The 22,704-nt window shown below is 39.8% G+C and overlaps 1 protein-coding gene across 6 annotated transcripts in view; it reads right to left on the bottom strand.

Moving 5' to 3' along the window:
- Positions 1-22,704, bottom strand: part of MSRA (methionine sulfoxide reductase A) — a 271,330-nt gene that overhangs the window by 233,895 nt on the left and 14,731 nt on the right. The window lies entirely within an intron of this gene.

Genomic DNA, 22,704 nt, shown 5'->3' with positions numbered 1-22,704 from the left:
AGTCTGGACTTCTGCTTCTTTAGTATAAACACGCAGAAAAATTGCAAGCTATAAATTTGTACCTATCTCTAAGTTATGTACACAGCTTCAGTATTAAAACTAAAATATTTGTGACGTTCTGACAAAGCCACCATTTCTGAAAGCATTTCTGCAGTTCAACATCAAAAAGAAAGAACAGATTTAAAAACAAAAAATAGGGAATTAAATGTAAGTGGGAACACAGACAGGATTACAGGTATTGGGAAAATTTAGAGGCTCGATGATTCTTTGGGGCTCGGTGATAAGACCATCAAGATTTTTTTTTTTAATTTGGAATAAAAGTTTCCCTCTTTTAGCAAGCAGACTTTGATCTGACTGAAAGCAATTAAGACTACAAGCAGGGATACAGCATTGTTAAAGCTGGACAAGGGGAAATGGTTTTAAGCTGAGGGAAGGGAGATATAGGTTGGATGTCAGGGGGAAATTCTTTACGGAGAGAGTGGTGAGGTACTGGAACAGGCTGCCCAGGGAGGTTGTGGATGCCCCGTCCCTGGAGGTGTTCAAAGCCAGATTGGATGGGGCCCTGGGCAGTCTGGTCTAGCATTAGGTGGAATGGTGGTGGCCCTGCATGTGGCAGGGGGGTTGGAGATTCATGATCCTTGAGGTCCCTTCCAACCCTGGCAATTCTGTGATTCTGTGAAAGCTTCTTCATGCTTTCTTCCAGCAAGAACTAGCATGGATGAGTGGCAGAATCATCCCTGAGAAAGTCCTAGCTATACAAGTGAAGTTCAACCCCAACAGGAGCTCCATGCGCTCACCATTCAGAGCAGAAATCAAAGCAAAACAAAGCACAAACACAAGCCTAAAACTATTTAGGTAATTTTAAGTTATTTCTAAACCCCTAGAGGAAGCTAATAGGCTTAGATAGTACTCTTCCTCCAGAAATGCCTGCTGTCCATAAGGACAGATGCTTCTGTTGGTTGCATCACCTTCCAAGCCCCCTTATCCTATCATGACATGTCTTTGTAGAGAGTCTCTCTCCCACACAATCATGGAGAATGGCCTGGGATGGAAGGGACCTCAAGGATCATGAAACTCCAACCCCCCACCACATGCAGGGCCATCAACCTCCTCATTTAATGCTAGACCAGGCTGCCCAGGGCCCCATCCAACCTGGCCTTGAACACCTCCAGGGATGGACGGGGCATCCACAGCCTCTCTGGGCAGCTGCTCCAGCACCTCACCACTCTCATAGGAAAGAGCTTCATTCTCTCCCACCTTTCTGGTACTGGAAAACCTCTTTGTGTACTGGCTTTCAGTGCAGGGTTCTAGGTGCATGGAGGCTGGGTACCCTGAGCATGCTCAAACATCACCAGCTTGCTGGTCTCATTTTACAGAATGCTTTATCTTTGCTTGAAGGGGCAACAAATGAGCAATCCAGCAGAGCTCCCTCATGGCCACACGTTCCAGATGCTCTTTGTCCTTGATGAAGCTATCTGAAAGCTATTTAAACTCTCATATCTTCAGTATCATATATGTAATTGAGGCACCACATGCATTTACCAATTTAAGGAACAAGGCAGCCAAGCCTGCTAGAAAGTACAAACTGAGAAGTACATAAAGTCAACGAAGGAACAGACTTCTCCCTGCCAGAAGCTTTAGTAAAACAAAAGCCATAGGGATATCGTTCATGCTTGCCTTTGTGTGAGCTGTACCTTGGGTTGAATAATGAAGCTCCTTGGTGTATTGGGGCTGTTTTATGGCTCATGGGACCAGTTGCTTTGTATTCCAAAACATAATTTCATGCATGTAGTAAAAGTGCAAGATTCTTTTCACTTTTATTGAGATCTGTTGATATCAAAAATACATACAAATCACATGCTCTGATTTGGTGAAGCTATGTAAAAAAAAAACCCAAACTGTTGCTCATGATGACTATACAAATCATTAATGTGTTAGCTCTCTTTCCTGCACACTAGGGCTGACTTAGTTGACCATCTGGAGGTACCATGCATACCCACAGAGGGCTGACTGCCCCCACCCCTGGGAACAGTTTTGCTTAGTTTCTAAGTGGTCATGAAGAGGCAGTTTAGTCGTCATCTTTTGGGGGCTTTCCTCCAAGGCTCACAACCTTAAAATTCCTTGTCTATGGATTTACACATCTCCATCCTTCTTTTCACAGTTACATCCATTACTTGAAAGCAACATTTTCCAATTTCTTCTTTTAGTTCTCCTATGCAAGGCATTCCCCACCCTTCCCTTCTCTGAATCAGACATGCAGAGTACCTGCAGATTCTTTTTTATTGCTTCGTTTTCTAGCTCTCTTAATTCTTTGTCATCTCAAAATCTATATGTTGCCATTGACACATTGGCTTCCTGATTGTCAACTGCCCCTTTGATAGATAAAATATTGTTGTCCTTGCTTTTGAAAGAATAATTGTCAAATCTTGTACATTAGTAGTCTTGCTTTTACTCCATATAGCTACACGTTCTAGCCATTAAGAGCTCAAAAAAAGAAGCATAAAGCTCCTTTATTTTTCAACCAATAAAACTGTTTAGAAGGCTGAGCAGTCTACACCAGGACAAGGGAACAACCCCACCAGTCTAAGCTGGCCCTGTTCAGACTGGGAAGTTTGACCATAAACTTGTAGAGATTCTTCCAAAATTCTGATTCTACAGTAAGATCAAATCTCCACTTTGTATTTTTCATTGTAAAAATTTTCTGCTGTCTGAAAATAGTGTTGAATACACATCAGCAAAGATCTTCAGTGCTCAACTGAAAGACTTAGCTTTGAAGCTGGCCATACTCAATGCAACAAGCTGGACTAAATATACTACAGAAGTCCCATCTAATCTAACATTTTCTATAGCAGCATGAAATATTTTATTTCACAACCGTGTTTGCAAAGTTAAGTATGAAATAAGAATTTTAAACGGGCAAAACTCATCTTAATCTTTTTAATACTTTTTTTTTTCATTTGATTACAGATATTTTTGAGACATAAAAACAGATGATGCAAAACAACTGTCCCAGGTTGAACCAATGGCCAGTTAGCTGCTTTTCCTTTAACAATCACTGCAAAGAGATGCCAAGGGAAGAGCAGAAGAACATGCTGACTATTTCCTAGATTATGCTCCAGAGATTCAGGGAGTCCCTGCCCTAAAGATAATAAGAGTGTTCTCTACCCTTCAGTCAGCTTTTCTTCCATCACATTGCCTAGTCACTTCATGGAACACAGATGCTTCTAGGCAATAACTGTACTCATGACTTAAGCTCCCTGTCCTTCACAACTTCAAGAAATAAAAATTAAAAAAAAAAAGAGTATACTGGATTGATTCTTAAATATACTAAATAACTAAATATAAACTGAAAGTTCTAAAAAGAAAATAATTCTTCTTTATATTAAGTCATGTACTGAATTAGTACTAAAGAGGTATAAGACCATTTTCCCTCCAGCTGCTATGTCATTTACACTCTTCAAAAATCCCCTTCTAAAAATCTGCCGTTGGACTTTCTCTCATTAATCGAGCTAAATAAGTCCCTGAAAGCCTTTGGTAAAGCAGACGCTAGATTACATTAATTAATCATTCAAATTTTCTTCTGATTTTTCCTCCGCTGCCACAGGCAACCCTGCCTCTTCAAAGATAACTACAATACAAGAACAATAACTACAGTTCATAAGGGCAACAAGAGGGTACATCACGTGAAAATTTGAGCCGATTTATTTAGATTGTGTATCCTACCAATTACGTTGCTCCAAGCAAAGTTGAAAAACATCTCCATTCTGACTTCATTTGCACAAAACAATAAGAAATCAGGGAACTGGGGGAGGGGTGTAGAAATATATTCTTTAAGGAAAACGTCTCTTGAATACATGTGGAGAGAAGATATACTTATTGACCTCCATGTACCAAATGAAGGTGATAGCGCATGAGGACTCCTCTTTTACAAAAATAAATTGGCTTTTCATTGTACATTTTGTCAAAGATTGGCTGCAGCAACAAACAGCAGCTCAGCAATCTCAATATGCAGTGACAGCCCGGTGCTTCCCAGAACTCATCCTTCTGCATCTGTGCTTTTTCCTCCAAATTCTATTTGGACTTCGATAGTTTGATAGTTAAATATTCTTGCCTGCTATATTCCAAACCGAAAATACACATTAACATTTTTAAAATGTTAATTAATGTTAAAATTATTGTTAATCAATATAAAATTTTAATCTAATGCTGTTCATCAATACACAATGTCCATAAAAACTCTCTTAATAATATTAGCATTTAAATGCTTTAGAGTTACCTTTATGTACTTCAGTTCGTAGTATTCAAGAACTGAAAACCTCAGTACAAGTAGCCAGCAGCACTGATCTCTTTCATGCGTCCAAGCAGCTACTTTTACATTTTTGTAGCTCTTTTATGTTTTAATATTAAAAAATAGAAGTATGATTTGTTATTTATATACACTAAGTATACTTTATATGCAGCCCAAGACAATTCCACTTCGCTCATCATGACCTGTGCAAGCCAAAGGGTTGGACACCCATGCATGGAAGAGCTGCAAAATTCAAATTTCTTAAGGCATTGCATGTGTCACCACTTCAGACAAAGAGACACAGACATTGCTAAATTTTACACATTCAAAGCTTTGAAAACTTCAAAAAGTAAATACCACAGTTGATCTCAAAGACTGAGGAGCAGAACACAGAATTCACTGTCACCAAAAGGTGGATGCGTGTAGTCTCAAAAGTCAGTAGTGGGGTGCAGTGATTTGTCTCATTTCAGTGCCTATCACATACACTTACATTTATTTACAAAAACGATAAAAGAGAACGTATAGAAAAGCCTCACTGTGAAACCTGCATTCTGCCTCACTGGGGGAGAAAGAGAAGCCATCTCTCTGGAAGTTCATAACCTCCTCCTAATTCAGGCAAAGGCAAGAGTGAATCTTGCACATGATGCGTCAAAAATACAGCATATCTTAGCATGTAAGGTCACTTAGCTGTCAGGAACAGAAGCAGAAACTGCCTCCTATGTAAATGACAAATGAGAAATCATGAAGAGTGAGAAAAGAAAGGGAGGAAAGCTCTAATTGAAGAGAATTTAAACAGGGCGTGCTGTACGCACTAGATCCTAGACCTTCATCCCACAGACTATCTGGCGTGTTTGTCTACTCAATTATTGCCAGCAGGAACCAACAACTTTGTCCAGAGGTATTTTGAAACACCTCCCAGCACACCCAGAAGTAACATGAAGCTTCTCCATCTTGGTAAACAGTTTATGATCTAATAATGCAGGAATATGGGGAGAGACTTCGGTTCCTGCAAGCCAAGGAAAGCCAGATAAGCTATCAGAATCCACATTTTCATGTGTGTTTCATAATAATATGAGTCAGCACCTCTTAGCTTCAATCCCAGAAGGATGCAGCCTAGAAGGACCACTGCAGGTCTGAAGTGTAAATGTCTCTATGTAATAAATCCTCTATATCCTACACTACTTAGTAACCTTGTGGTCATGCATAACATCAACTTCAAGTTGCAAACTGATCTAAACTCTAAATAGTATTCCATCCAACTTGATACCAAGATAAGCAAGGAATGACAGAATGGCTTAGGTTGGAACAGACCTTAAAGCCCACCCAATTCCAACCCCCTGCCATAGAGGCTAGGTGCCCCCCACCAGTTCAGGCTGCCCAGGGCTCCATCCAGCCTAGCACCTCCAGGGATGGGGCACTGACAGCTCTCTGGGCAGCAGTATCAGGGCCTCACCACCCTCTGAGTAATGACAATGGCCATTTAGCCAAGCACAAATCATATAAAGTAAGTCAGAAAGCGCACATCCACTGATTTGTATACTGGGAAATATTTCAGCACACACACAGGTCATTCTTCTGCAACTTACATCACTATTAAGTCTTTTCCTCAGCACACAAACTATAAGTGATGTTACAGATCCTACTGTCTTCCAGTCTGGGCTCTTCTATCAACTAGCAATTCTTCTCAGCAATGCTACTGTACTGACTATACAGCCAGATCACCTGCATTTCAGAAAGTGATTGTAGCTACTGCTGCCTTCTTGCTATTTCAGGTTTCTGGGCCATTCCTCCCCATTTCCCGAAAGTCTCAGGAAGAGGGGGGGAAAAAAAGAAAAAAGATTTAAAAAAAAATATCAGGAAGAACACAAAAGGACAGTTAACACAGAGGGGGAAAAAATCAGTATACAGCCAGAAGTTAAGCCCCTTAGAATCAATCATAGAGTCACTAAGGTTGGAAAGACCTCTAAGATCCCCAAGCCGAACCCCAGCCCACCCCCAACATGCCCACTGACCATGTCAGTGCCACATCTCTGTGCTTCTTGAACATCTCCAGGGATGATGACCCCACCACCTCTCTGGGCATCCTGTTCCCTTTCTACTCGCTAGCACATCCCAGTACTGCAGAAAACAAGTGGATATGTGATTTTACAGTCTAAAGGTGAGCAGACTCCCATAGGTGAGGCAGGAGATGCCATGAGCCACAAGGCACTGACCCCACCATCTCAGACTGAATAATTTCCAGTGAAACTGAGACAGACTGAATCTCACTCTGAAATTCTTCATATGGAGGGTGCAGTTATTCATCTTAATATAAGAAAACAAGCGTAGGAAAAAAAAAAACACATAAACATTAGTGCCAGAAAATACTCAGAAGTCAATCTTTTTCACGAACACAGGACAAAGTCATGAAGGAAAGGAACAAGAATGCTCTAAGATACTCCAGGAGTAGTGATAGGCAAAGATTTATAATTAATCAGCAGCAGGAATGCAGCACTGTTTTACAAGGCAATAAGCCAGCTCCATTCCCTAAGGTAAAACCGAGGAGAATAAAGGCTAAGCAGTTTATTCAAACAAGGCAACTGGATTATTGCCCCATAAAACAGCATGGTACTGTGATTATTACCTTTGTGTTACATGCCTTTTTAAAAGCTTTTTTTCCCTGTAAATGTTTAAAACGTAACAAGCAAAAAGATCAGGAGCAGGGAAAGGATACATTGTACACATTTAATAATAACAATAAACACATTTAATGTTTTAACTTCCTGAAAGCGTATTAAGTGAAGAATGTAAGAGAAACAGTTTTGATTGGGGTTATTACAAACAGCAGCAGTAAATCCTGTTAATAAAGAGCATACAAGCATTGTACGCCTCTCTTCTGGTTCACACACGTTATTCCTTCTCCCTTTTCACAACCTCCTGAATGCGCAGGCTGTATTTCTCTATCTAGACTTCTTGCCAGCACATTTATATTCCACATAAGACTTCAAACACTGTACTTCACAGAACCTAAAATAGGGCAAAGCCTCAAATATCTCTGAGAACTTTATTAGGAATGGTTCACGAAGCTTTAAGCCACATCCACACTATTAACCCTCTTCATCTCCTAAAGCAGGCAGAGCCCGAGGGTGTTTGGGGCTGGGGGCACCTCCTGGTCCCTCAGTTGCCCCCTGTCCCAATAGGGCCACCCAGAGCAGCGCGTTCAGCACCACGGCCAGCGGCTGTAGGAGATCCCCATGTGGGAGACCCCACTGCTCTCTGCTCCTTTTGCCAAGGATGGACTGACTTCATCTTCCTAACTTCAGTCATAATAGCACTAAGTAATTATAATTCACTAAATAGCACAATCAAAAGAAAATTCAACAGATTTCCAGATTATGTTTCCAATATCATATTTAGATGCTCCACAGCCATCTCAGAAGTCTCGCATCTATTCAAGCTATTCAATTAAAAAGAAAATAACAAGTGAAACTTGAACAAATATTTCATCTCCAAATACTTTCCTTTTTTCCTTTTCAGAAATTGTGCAGTTCCTCTAATAAAAGAATATCTTTATGAAGAGAAAGAACCAAAACAAATATGATTTCAACTGATGTTGTTTTGAAAACATTAAATGGAATCCCACTGGGAAATTAAATGGAAATGTCATCGCTAATAATGGGAGAGAATGATTCATAGACAGAATCTAACGTTTTTAAATAAGTTACCTCCATAATTAGAGGAGCCTGATTTTCGAAAGGACTGGTTTCTTACACCTTCCAACAAAATCCATGCCTAAATACAGATTCAGAAATCCAGTTTCAAGTTTGAAAAATTGGGCTACAGTGCTAAGGCTCAAAACTTGTCGGGTTCCCACTGCTTCATGCTCCACTTTTCAGAATAAATTGCTGTCACCAACAGAAAAATTACAGCTTGATTTCAAAATATTTGAACTACATCAAATATCTGCAATCATCCTTACATCAGCTTAAATATAAGCTGTCCATTTGAGAATGCTGTGACTTACAAATCAGCAATCAGTTGACAAAAAAAAAAACAACTAGATACAGAACTACAGAGGCTGTGTTATTTTATATAAAGCTGACTGTATATAAAATTGCTATGCAGTGCTCTTAGCTTGCTAGTAAGAATAATTACAGGATACGGTAGGCAGCCTCCTCACAGAATTGCAGCAGTTGGAAGGGATCTCAAGTGATCATCGAGTCCAACTCCCTGCTAAAGCAGTTCCTTACAATAGGTCACAGAGGTCGGCATCCAGATGGGTCTTGAATATCTCCATAGGAGGAGACTCCATCACCTCTGTGGGCAGCTTGTGCCAGTGCTTTGTCCCCCTGATTGTAAAGAAGTTCCTCTGCATGTTAGTATGGAATGTTCAAGTTTTAGGCCATTGCTCCTCGTTCTTTTGCTACACACCACCAGGAAGAGCCTGGCCTCATCCATTTGCCTCCCACCTTCCTTCAGATATTTATAAACATTGATCAGATCCCCTCTCAGTCTTCTTTTCCCCAGGCTGAACAGACCCAGGTTACTCAGCCTTTCCTCAGATGGGAGACGTTCTTTATCATCTTTGTGGTCCTCTTCTGAGTTCCTTCTAGAAGATCCCTTTCTTTTTTGAACTGGAGAGCCCAGAACTGGACACAGCAGTCTAGATGTGGCCCCATCAACATTAAAGTCATCATGCTGTTACCACAGAGTTACTGGACCTTTCTTGGATGCTGATATCATTCAGTGTTCCCAAATTGTGGTGCCCAATCCAGCAGTTGCAGGCTGTCATAAGAACTCTGCAGGGGAGCTATGAAACCCTATTTTTCTCAGTTGTATCATCAACTTTGCACCTTTAATGAAGACATTTGTGGTCACTGTCTGAGTGCTCACTAGAATCACAAAGGGAAGAAAAAAAAAGGCAAAAAGCTCTTTTTATATCATTTGATATATCATTTGAGCGCTTAATGAGGAACAAAGGACTAAGATGTTGAAAATGCACTAGGGGCTGCAGAAGGTGGTGATACCTTCTCCAGACATGTTAAACTTCTTCACTTTCTCTTCAGTGAGTTGAGGACTATTGCAGGTTCTCTTTGGGGTGCAGAAAACCCTGGCTGTGCCAATAGGAGTGGGTGCTTGAATGCTGAGCATTATTCAGTGTTCTTTTCCCTGGGACATTCAGCAGCAATAAGAGCCGAGGGTCTATCTGCAGTATAACAATAGAAGTTAAATTCCCAATCAAATGGAAACAAAGAAGAAAAATTGACTTGGCACTATTGAACGAAGGTATACTGACTTTCATTTTGTATACAAAAAGGACAAGAGAGAACAGGAGAAATACATTTTGTTTTCTTGTTTAAAAAAGTAAATGAGAGTGAGAAAATAAAACGAAGGTTTGCACGGGAAAAAACAGGCCTTAAAGAGAATAGACTGAGTGTCTCTGCCAGTTCCTGCAGGGATCCATATTTTATGCATGTATTCCATTAATGGTATTCCCACTAATGGATCCTCTCACCAGTCAAAGATCCATTAGTAGAAAGGTTATGTGTAAAACATATTCCCAGAGAAGGGAGATGGATGAATCCAATGTCAATGCATGGGTGCTGAGTGTTTTGTCTCTGCTGACCCACATGTCCACCCATGTGTATGTGCCCACTGTGTTAAGGGTTTCCATGTGAGCCAACTGGGAACACAATCCTTGCATTCCTGCAGAGTGCCCTCTATCAGGATGTAGCATTCAGGAACCCTGAGCAGTCATCACCTCTTCGGTTCATTTTCTCTCTCATCTTTCATGTATTTTACAGATAAGCAGCTTTGAAGGTTCTTGAGAAAAAAAAACAGAGGTCCATCAGCCCTTCTTTACCTGTAGTCACCTCTGAGTGAGGTTTGTCCAACCTCATTTTCAATATTGGTCAAGATGCATGCTCCAAAACCACTGAGATCACCCATGATCTCAAAGATCTCTTTCAACCCAAGCTCTTCCATGACGCCATGATTTTGTCTTTAGAATACTTCCTCTAGTATTTAACCTGAATCTCTTTTGCCACAGGTTAAGTACGTTATGGCTTATTTGAGCCACACTATACATGCAAAATAGATTATTACCTTCTGATCTACAGCAGTGTTTCACAGACCAGAACAGCATTATCACATTCTCCTTTAATTGTCTATTCCTTAGGCTATGCAACTCAGATTTGCTTTCTCACTGATTACAATTCCTAGATCTCCAATCACGACCATTGCTGTCCTCTAGACTATTTCCAGTTAAACTTGGAATGCTGAAAACCAAAATGTGCACTACTCCAAATCGTGTGCCACTGGCAGGGCACAGAAAAGGCAGAGTCAATGGCCAAGAGAAATCTGCTCACCTACTCCTATAGAGTGTCTTCTGCTGTGTCTCCCATGTAATATGGCAACCTGAAGGCATCACTCAAGGGCAGAGAAGTGTGCATGCACACAAAGGGCTAGATGCAATTATGTGCCTACAAAGAGTTATGCATCTGCTAACACTTACCTGGTCCAAGTTACAAAAGCTGAAGAAAGCCTTGATTTACAGACTCACTGCTTATGAGCACCTCGGTCATCATTCAGCACTTCTGCAGGCAAATCAATGAGGAGATGCCACGTTTTGCCAGCAACTATTCCACCTGAGGCTGCAACAGCATTGTATCATGTAATGAATGAATTTACTTAGAAATGCCTACCTCTGCCTGCTGACTATGAAGGAAAATGAGAGTAATGAGTCCTACATACCTACGCTGTAGATATTGATCCTGGCCCAATTCTCTCATGAGAGTCTAAAGAGACTATTTCAAGTTAAAGTCTCTCTGAACAGCAGCCAAGACCACAAGAGAAAACAAATTCTAGAAGTTGTTAACTATGTGTCTATAAAAGTATTCTCCCTTTTCATCAAAATGCATTGTGCAGACCAATTGCATCACTCTCACAATTGTTGTCTAAGTTATAAAAGGTTGAGGAGAACTGGCAAGATAGTTGTGCATTTACATTAACATAAGCACATCAAATATTCATTACAGCAGAGCACTCATTATGTCAGCATCTGAATTAAATAACAAGAATAATGTTTTCCAGCCACAAAAGTAAGTAGCACAATAGCTTCCCGCAACACAACAATTTTAAAGAAGAGGCAATGTGACAGTATTGCAGGGAATCATATTGCTTTCTCTCCCAGAACTTGTTCATTCACTACAAATATAGCAGCTTTTAACGTTGCCCTTTCAGACGAGTTTATACAGAGAAAGTGCTATTACAGCATATAAGAAATTATATTGTACAGCGTGAATCTATACGAAAGGAAAAGCTTTGCAGTGGGAAAATACCTTTTTACATTTAATAGAAAAATGTATACCTTGAATTCAAAATTAAATTAATGCTGCAGTTTACATTTTAATCATAGTTTAAAAAAGTAGACATTGCATAAACTCTTTATAAAAGTTACTACTTTTGTGCACAAAAATAGAAAACTATACTATAATAGCATAAGAACAAAACATTTCAAATTCCTCAACCATATCAACTGTGCAACTGTGCAAAACTGATGTCAATAGAAAGGCATATATAAGTAATTTCACATCATCTACAGACCATAAACCTTCTATCTTCAGGTTGAAGTGGCTCACTCCCTGCTTTCTCCTAAATGCCCATGTTTCAATTCCTTGGCTGGTGCCACAAATGGATGGTGCCTCAAAGAAACATGGGACAACCCTCACAACATTTTTTGCTCAATGGAAGAATCACAGAATGGCGTGGTTGAAAGGGACTTCAAAGATGACCTAATTCCAACCCCTGCCAAAGGCTGGTTGTTCTCTACCAGCTCAGGCTGCTCAGGGCCCATCCAGCCTGGCCTTGATCACCTCCAAGAATGGGACACCCCTGGCAGCTGTTTTGATCTCACTTAGAACCATGTACAGCCAACAAAGTGTTCTGGAGAGGCTTTGTACAAGGCGATATCAGTCTTTGCATAAAACAGAAAGAAATAACCAAGAGCACCTGCTACCTCTTCTCCACCTCCCACACTGCAGATAGATGGTTTTATCCACAGCTCTGGGGAAAGTGAAAGGTTGCTCATGTAAAGATGAAGCATAAATACTATTTTAAGGCTTGCTAAGTAAATGAGAAATTTTTCTTCTCTGAAATCCATTGTTTTCACACCAGTGGAGTTTAGAATGCAGTGCTCTCAAGGAAAGTAACTCAAGCATTCATAAGCAAGGAGGCAGCAATGCAATACTTCCCAGCTAGGAACAGGACATAGCACAAACTCATGGGAATGCAGGCTGTGAGCTCTTTGTTGCCCCAGTACAAATGGGGAAAACTTCCTAAAAACAAGCTTTCAGTGCTGCAATAAACTTAATGGAAAAGAAGTTTGTACTGCCTGGTTCAGTACAGAACTGTCCATCCTATGATGTTCAATTCCAAGTATTTCTGTCAATACAGTAAAAGCAAATCACAAAGATTTTTCCAAATGCATCTCTTGAACATACATATCTTCTGTTGGTGTCCTCTCCTCCATCTTTGCAAATATTTTACTCTGGGCTGGAATCCAAGTCACCAAAATCACTGTCTGTGGGAAATAAGTACTATAGCGATACATCTCAGACTTCTATGTAGAAAGACCCTGGAGAATTCTTTGTTTGTAGTTCGTATATTTTACATGAACGAGCAAATTAGACCTCATTCCTATTCCTGTTTGTGGGATGGGAAAAACCACAGCTGTGAGGCATGCAAAAGAAAACCCACATAGAAGTCTTTCATCTAGTATAAACTCACTCCCACTGTACATTTGGTGCTGTACAATCAATACAAATGGAAATCTGCCCACGTGGAACGCAGAAGCTTGCATTTCACAGATGGAAAAGCTGGAATTAAACCCTTGTTACATGCCAGGAAAGCAGCAAGTGTGTTGTCTACAGGCACAGTCAAGGAAATGCTCCATTTCTGAATGCAATCTCATAGATCGATGTTTTCTGTATGCCTCTTCTCTCATTATTCTAATAGGAATTTATATGAAAGGTCGAATCACTCTCATATTAACATCCTACCATAGAATAACCTGAGTTGGAAGGAACCCATAATGACTGTTAATTCCAATTCCCTACTTGCTAATATGGAAGCCTGATCTTCCACTCCTGGTCAGAGAAGCATCACATTACTGCTCCAGGTCTCACATCTCAGCACAAATACAGAATTCTGTACCCTAATGTGGAGATAGCATAGAGAATAACTACTGATTAATACAAATCCCATCCACCCTTCCATACCACACGCCACTCATACTACATTTCTTGAAGAAGTGCATCCTGAAACACTTCAAAAAAAAACCAATTTCTTCTTTGAACTGCTTGTGAGGGACCCGCTCTGTCTTATCTTTACATAAGGAAAAACTCAGATGCTTCTGCATATTAAATCAAGAGTTTATGAAAGCTTCCTTAAAGACCTGTGTGGCAGCTACACATCATCACAGTTTAGTGAAGTCAAAACCAATCCCTCTTCAGAACTTCCAGTTTCCTTTCAAACTCAGTAAGCGTATTCTCTATGTATTAAAGGAGTCCCTCTGTTGGCAATCTGACTTCCTCCTAAATTGTGGAGCTCCTCAGAAGCATCTTCCTGAAGTGTCTGTTAGAAGAGTGAAGTCCCCACAGGTGTTCCATCCTATCTTCTAAACAAAGAATAATCATGTTTCAGAGTCACGATATTCTCTAATTTCTCTCCCATCAATATGGTCGACCCATTAGCAAGTTGTTAGAGAACTCAGGCCAAACAGTCAGTGTCTCATAAATGCTTTATACTTTCTGATTTTGAAAACTAGTATTTGATACTCCAGAGTTTTCTATTTCAGACAAAGCAAGGCTTTTACACAGGCTGAAAAGGTCAGCAGGAATAAGAGTTTAGGAGAAACGATGACAGTCTTCTGTGCCAACCAGATAATTTCCCTAGGCAAATCATCAGTTATATTGATTAGAAATGGTCACAGAATAAGGACAGATCGTTCTTCAGAACACTCTGTTGGCATCTGATCTAGGTCATAAATTGCACTAAGTGTATTTCCTTACCCATAGAAGTACCCGCTGTCCTGGCTGAATCAAAAATACTTTGGGAGAAATCAGAGTACAGCATTTTTCTGCAGGTGTTGTGCTTTTCAAAGATAGTTCTGCAGGTTCCTGTGCTATTGGCCAGAAAGATACTAATGCACACACACATTAAGATGTACATTGCAAGACCTATTTCTTTCCTGTGCTCTCATGTACTACACCCATATTACCCTGCAACCACAAAGACCTCTGGGTGGTGCAAAGAACAACTTCAGAATACAGTAGTTTGAACATAAGCACAGTGAGTACAAATACCAGTCATTGAACTTCTTGGGATTTTTGAAGTCCAAGATCAACTCTTCATGGGGAGATAGATAAAAGGATGCCTCAGACCCCATGAATCTTCTCTGAGACCCTCACTGAGGAAGGGATTCTTTCTTTAAACAGATACGTTCAGGTCCTGATTGTTGAAAAGGAAAGAGGAAAGAATGGAGACAGAAGGGAATTAGCTGAACCAATTGCCATAAGATAAATCAGTTATCTTGAAAATGAAAATAGCAGAGGTTAGAAGAAAAAAAAAAGATGTGTTGAATAGAGAAAGAAAAAAGAATGAAAAGATATGCAAATGAATGCACTGCTTTGAACAAAAGTGCTAAGGCTGATGTTGGGATGCCAGAATGTATGACTAAGAGGACACACCACAAGGGATCCTGATCCTATACTCATGAATTATCTTGTCATTACTCATGAGGCAGATTAGGTTATTTGTAGGGCCACGGTCCTTTGTATTGTATAAACTGACTCTGAGAATTAAATACTTCGTAATAAAAAAGAATCTGCAAAAAACATCACCAGTTTTTAGTCATAAAATGAAGAAGAAAGCAATTCCAAATACTCAATATCATTTCATGTGCTCTGAAGCATCTCAGCTGGTTTAAGCCATAGCTCCAAAGTTCTGACCATACCTGTCAGCTCCATGAAGACCTCCCAAAGAGCCTAGGATGTCTAAAAGCACTAGGAACTGCTGCTAGGTTCCTGAACTCTCAGATGATCATGGAGTTTATAAACTATTTCCCTTAAAAGCTCTTTTCACATCCATCATTACAGAGATAAGAACAAAGACAGCATTGATGCAAACTTCTGGCAAGCTGCTATCTCACCTTGTGAAGAGGAAATTCACAGGCTCTCCTTGAGAGTTTTATTATTTCTCTTTGCAGTGTCACCTTTGTACCTGTAACACCAAATGCTACCAACAGTATTTGGAAATAAGGTTGTATACATATTACAGAAAGAAGTCACGACCAGAATAGCTCCTTCAGCCTCTAGAAGAGGTTTAAACACAGCCCTACTTTACATACATAACCACACTTGGACTTACCCACAGGACTACAATAACTAAGCAGGATTCACAGACTTCTGAAGACAGCCTGAAATGCCAAGGGAGGAAGCTCACCAAATGCTTCTCAGAAGAAGCTATTTTGTGCCTTAATTTAACACTACTAAGACAATCAAATACTAACAAAAGAAAAGAAAAATTTTTAAAGAGGACCTGGGATAGAGGAGGAATGGCCATGAATGTGAAGTATCCCATTCATGTATACTTGGGAAGAGAAAAAAATAGAATAACAAATTAATCCATTTCAAGATATTTAGGAAAACATAAGAAGCAATAATAAATATCTTCAAACGTATTTTTCACACTTACTGAAAAAAATGCTAAAAAGAAGGGAATGGCTTCTTTTATTTTCCTTTCAAAGGTGGATCTCAACCTCAGCAGACATCAGAGCTTGCAGTGTAAAGGCAGCAGTACTGTCACATCATGAGATGTCCACACTGCAAAAATTTGACATATCAATCTATAGCTAAAGGAAAGCCAATTGATCTCTAAATATCTCTAAATACTCACATTCTTCCTTTAATAGATCAGCTTTTGCCCTGGCATAGCAGGAAGTTCCTCTCCTGTATCAAACGCTCAACAAGATTTAAGCCTCTTTATGTCTTCACAAGGTTTAAAATCAAAGCAGAACCAGAAAGGAAAAGTTAACTTTACTTAAACTAAGAGAAAAAGAACCTAGTTATAAGAAATCATAGCCTTGCAGGAAACAAGGTGAGTTCTGCTTGGTCTTGGCCATCTTACAAAAAGGATTGGGTGACTTAGCTGAAGAAGTGATCTTCTTTCAAGATCTCTAATTCCCTTGTGATGGAAAGAACATCCAAACTGGATCTACATTTAAAATCCAATGTCTCCATTACTTTCAAGAGAAAATACACAGTGGACAATTCACTTTCATTGTATTTCCTAGCTGCAACAAATGGCATCTCCATCAACATAAGAGGACATGAAATACGCTAGAAAAAGCAAAGACCACTCCCTGTTTGCATCTCCTTTAATGCAGGCATTTTTACAGTTCCATAGCATCAGCTGAATATGGAAAAAGTGCTGTAACAACTTCTACAAATGGGCACAGACCAAGGACAACTTAGCCATAGGAAAACAACTGGCAAAACACCGACGTCTAAAACTGGCAAGGAGAAAAGCTTCCATCATCTCCACAGTCTGGAGATGATTTCTGCAAGATTATCAGGATCAATCAGACCTTAAATAGTTGTGGATTACGACACATCTATACAACCAATGTGAGAAGAACAGACAAAAAAATTATAATGATAACAATTAGTACTTCGGTCTCCTAATTTATTGTCCTTGTTTCTTCTATTCTTAACCTTGAAACTGGGTATGCAAAATAATGCACTGTGGGGGAGCAAATGGCTGTATAATTGCTGACATGTAAAAGGAAGGCTTGAAATAAAGTAAGCTGTCTTATTAAGCATTTGACTTCACTGAAAGTTAAACATCTATACCTCAGATACCTTAGTAAGAACTAGTTGTCTAATGTTGCTCTCCTGGTCAATAGAGTGAGTCACATTACCTATCTGACAGCTTTCTGTATTACCTAGAGCTAATTTCTTTCCATTGGGTATAAGAGGGACTTAACTCACATGTTTATTTAACAGCTACAAAAGATTTATTTCACTCAAAGTTTCTGTTATAGAGAGAAAGCCTGTGGCCTATACCTTCAGCTGAATAAAGGAGTGGGATTCTACCAAAGTTGATACTGCTACACCAATTTGGGTCTTGAGAATACACCCAGCTCATGCATGTACAGTGCTTGACAAATAATATAATTAAAATGAGAAAACTATTCATTTTCATGAACTAGAGATTTACATTAAGTTATAGCCAGGTATTGATATGAAGAGAAAACCACAGCCTTCTTGCCTTTCTCAGTCTTCCATCTTGGACGCTCTTGGACTTCTAAATAAAATAAGAGGAATGCACTCCTGGTTTTATCTACATGGCTGTGGATTAAGTGAGATCTGAAGGAAGACATGCTACAGACACCCATGGTAATTAGAATGACGACTTCTGGCCATAAAGAGAAAAAACATCTTGTTATGTACTGTAGTACTAAATATACAATTATTCAGGAGTAACAGTAAATGGAAAGAATCCTAAAACACACAGCTCTGTTCAAGAATACTGGGCGTAGAATGTAAGAGCACCGCATTAATAGTAGAATTTGGAGTCCTACCAAACATTGAGGCAATCCTCACCATTCCCCACGGACCTAGGCATTGCTGCACGTGTTATGTGTACCTTAACATTGCATCATTCCCCTATACCACATTTAGGGAAGATCTGGAGTCACACTGGGCAACTGCCCCCCTTCCCTGTCCTATAAACACACGGGTTCACAATAAGCGCTCAATTAAAGCCCCTTACAAATGCATCAAAAATAGTTGACAAATATACACAAAAACTACAGTACCATAGATGGGAATTTTGTTTGAAACTAGTAAAAACAAGAGTAAACTTTGATTTGTGTATATCAATAATACGTAAGGCAGATTAGACACAGGCCCTTATTAGATGCAGGCCCCTTAAAGCATCAAGCACAATGCTGCCATGTGAAATAATACTATGTCTTCATAATTTAAGAGGAAGCAAATTAAACCCTACACCCTAATCCTCACCTTCACACTTAAACATGTCACCGTAAGGCATTTTAATTTCTTACTTTTGTACTTCTAGTTGTACAACTCATTACTAAATATTTATTAATGAATCATTAAGAATTTGTCAAGTTACTAAGCTTAACCAATAATTAAGGATCATAAATGAACAGTGATAATGAGTAAGCTAATTAAATATTCAGAAAACTCCAAGTTATGATTGTTCCTAAATAAGACACACAAATATGACAAATCACATCAAACTACACTCGCAAAGTAAATTTTCATGCAATCAACACCCTAAAACCAACAGTATGACTGTGTAATTCAGATTCTGACATAAATCTGTCACACTGTAATATTTCACCAAAACAATATTTAGATGTACTTCTTTTTAAAAGGAAAGGGTTTAGCAGAGAGAAAAAATACTTCCCTTGTTACGTAGGCCAAAAGAAATACACAGTGTAGGAAAGCAGGATGTACTCACTGCATGTTTCGAAGATAAATAACATCTTCAAAATTGCAGTATCTGCTTTCAAAATAACTTCAGTGTCAGAGTACATTCAAGTATTCACACAAAGATGGTTTTAAACGCACTGCGAGGACCCACGTGTTGATCAGGTTAAAAACCTGAGAAGTTACTTAAGAAATGCATAGAAGTTTCACAGGAGACAAATATGGTTCTTGTAATATTCAGACTTGGTTTTCACTTAGCAGCACCGTGATGTTTTCTATTGTTTCCTGACTTTTAATAAGGACGTCTATTACATTTTTTTTCCTCAAATGTAGTTGAACACTGTAGTCTTGAAGCATATGCTACTTCTAAAAGATATATACATATAGAAAATTTATTTCAGAATAGCTACACAGACAAACTTACTATATTATGCTGAGTGCAGACTTGCACCCGTCACAGCTCCATTTCCCCCATCACATCATACGTTAATGTTGTGCAGTAATGGACAACATGCAATCTAGCCCCACAGAAAGCAAACCTGAACTCTCACCAACTGCAGAATTAATTTGCATCTATATTGGGATACCCAGCTTAGCAATTATCTGTGGAATACAACTTTTTTTTTTTTTTTAAACCATTTAGAAAGACACAACTGATATTTTTGTGAGCCAAACAGGTCATTTAATGGAGACACTTTCTTCAAAACCTCACTAACAAACCATACTGAAAGGCTTCAGTAAATCGCGTGGTAATCACAACAGCAGCTTAACCACTATTTATAACTAGAGTATCTTTCACAAGGCTCACTGATGTAAGAGAAATCTGACACATCCTGTTATAAAACCAATTTAATATTAAGGAAGCCAAGTTCCTTATCAAAAAGGCCAGTTATTTCTAGTAGTCTAGTAATCAAAACCCCACGATGTGCAGTTAAAAGGAAAACACGCCTGTTAACCTGCTTTTCAGTCATGTTGTTTCTTACTTCCCCTGAGCACACAAGAAGAATCAAGGAAATGTGTGATTTCTGACATGCTGCAGAAGTACATCTTACAGGCTGAACAATCTAATTCTTTAAGGATAGCGTGTTACTTACTATAAGTGAAGACGATCCATAACAAGCTATGCCTTACAGTTACTCTGAAATAACAATGCTGACTCTCAGAGCAGGAGGAGTATAATCCAACCACATCCAGGCCTAATAGGCAGGATACCAGCATTTGTTCCTAGGAAATCAGAAATAAGGTACCTGTATCACTGAAAATCCAGGCACCCTTGGAGAAAACCAACAATGGATTTTCAGGTCCTTAATTTTATTGAAATCAAAAGACATCCACGCTTCAGTCGTCACAGATCTTTTTAATCCACGTATGGAAAAAAAAAAAAATAAGCAGATTTTTCCACAATTTACAGCAAACAAGTACTGTTACTACAAACTGGAGTTCCTATATCCAGCGTCATCAGTTCAAACCCAGCTCCGTCATCTCCAAACATCCCTCCCTTGGCAAAAGTCAATATTTCCCCACCTCTGATTTCCTCCAGCAGAAGAAAATTCAGCAGTTTCACACGCTGTCTCCTAAGATGCACTGGAAGAGATATCTGAGAGCAGTAACAAAACAGCCGGGCTCTCATTTCTTTTACAGCCCTTCAGGCGTAGTCTGGGTGTCTTCTTGCCCTGCTGGTCTTCAGTGCTGGCACTGATAGCTGTGAGATGGAGCTGGGGCAGCACGGAGCAGCAAAACAAACAGCACTGCTTTAAGCACATACTCACTTTTGCATTAAGACGTCCCAACTTTCTACTCTTACTCCAGCGCTGAGTCAGATGGAAGCTTTAAGGACGTTCCATTAAAAGTTAGCATCTGCAGCATGTATGAGAGAAACGTTGAAATTCCCATTCTGAACACATTCCGGCAGAGGTCAGATTTGGTTTTAAAGCACATTTGTGTCGACGAAAACTTTTTTGTTGCCGCAAAAAAGGAAAAAAAAAAACAGAAATTCTCCCTCTCGATTTTGGCATTGCCTCTGTATTCTTCCAAGTTACTTGGCTCCCTTACAGTTTACTCAGACACGCGCGCACACACAAAAAAAAGGAAAAAAAATCAAATATCGTATTTCACACATGTAAACTGACATTATGGAGGCTTCATTAAAGAAGTCTTATTTCTCTCACCACTGCCAACCGAGCATCATTTTACGTGCCACCACTTTCGGACAACCCAAGAGACTTAAAAAGCCAGCTAAGTTTGAAAACCAAAAAAAAAAAAAGTTGTGAGTTTCTCTGTACCCCAGGACGGTTTTCTTTCCTGAAGCTCAAGCCGAGGAAGCAGACAAAAGAAGCTGATTTGACTGCGCCGTGCCAAGTCTTGCCTTTTTTTCTTCCCTCGGCTCGCTCGCTCCCGCGCTCGCTCGCTCCCCGCATGGCAAGCTTCCCAAGCAGTCTTGGCGGAGCTCCAGCCTGTGCCAGGCTGTCGGAGTCCTTGTTTCCAAAAGATGCTCTTTGCAAATCAATTAATAGATTTAAAAACAGGAAGCTGCGGGTCAGGAACCAAATCTTGGCACCAACAACCGCTGCCTCTGCCAAATCGGCTTATAGATCGCATGGTTTCCTACCTTTTATGAGGGATGTAAGGTTTTTGCTCCCTGATCGTGGAGCTCTGGAAGCCATTCAGTGCTCACAGCGATAAGAAATCTGTTCTCTAAAAATGTCCGCATGCGACGCAGGAACAACCTGCTGTAAATCAAAATTCTTGGGAAGGCGGCTGTACGGGTAATTCTAATAAGTACCAAATACTCCTTAAAATAGTGTGTTTTCTTTCTCTCCTCCGGAGAATCATGGGAAGATGCCAGGAGTAGGAGACGTATAGATTTGAATTAAGATCACATTCCAAAGTCATGCACGTGTTTAACTTTCTAAACTCCAGCCTGAAAACCAACTGTTCTTCTAAATTCCAAATTTATTAAGAATCAGCTGAAAACTGATACTCAAGCTCACCCTATCCAGAAAACATAGCAAGTGCTTAGCAAACTGCCAACAGAATCACAGAATGGCTTGGGTTGGAAGGGACCTCAAGGATCATGAAGCTCCAACCTCCCTGCCACACCCAGGACCACCAACCTCCACATTTAATACCAGCCCAGGCTGCCCAGGGCCCCATCCATCCTGGCCTTGAACACCTCCAGGGATGGACGGGGCATCCACAGCCTCTCCAAGCAGCTGTTCCAGCACCTCACCACTCTCATAGTAAAGAACTTTGGCATCTGCAGATGCCAACGATGTCACCATTTAATTCAAAAAGCACAAGTTCTGGTAGCGTTCGAAAGAGAAACCATTCAGCCATAACAGCTAATGGGTGAAAACGTTCTCAATACATTCCAAAACTTTAGAACTTCATTCAATATATTTGAAATGGCTAAAATGCGTGAATAGAGAATTATAGGGATAAACTTTCTTTCATCTATAAGCTATTTGCCAAGGCAAAATGCCAAATTTTAAATATATGCATTTACATTAATGAGCACAACAAATTATGCAGAAAATACACTACTTCCCTAACCATGCATGTTTTATAAGTTTATGAATACTAGTGATCTGTTTGTTAAGGGTTCAGGATAGAGACCCTGCTGTTCTCAAGTTCTATGTCATTCATGACCCAGCAATCCCCAGGGTTTGACTCAGGGCAAAAGCTCACTTAGTTCAGAAAGGAGAAAAGCATTCTCCCTCCAAACAAGTTAGACCAAAACAAATATCTATTAAAGCCTGGAAAAAAAGAAAAAACACACTACCTTTCTAAGCAGAACAACATGCAAGAGATTGGATGAAAAACTGAACATGAGCTAGCAGTGTGCTCTTGCAGCTCAGAAATCAACTGGTATCCTGGTCTCCATCAGAAGAGGGGTGGCCAGCAGGAACAGGGAGGTGA

The sequence above is a fragment of the Phasianus colchicus genome, chromosome 2 (genome assembly GCF_987193195.1).
Source record: "Phasianus colchicus chromosome 2, bPhaCol1.hap1.1, whole genome shotgun sequence".
Classification (NCBI taxonomy): Eukaryota; Metazoa; Chordata; class Aves; order Galliformes; family Phasianidae; genus Phasianus; species Phasianus colchicus.
The sequence above is the reverse complement of the archived record's forward strand: the minus strand, read 5'-3'. Positions and strand labels throughout refer to the sequence as shown.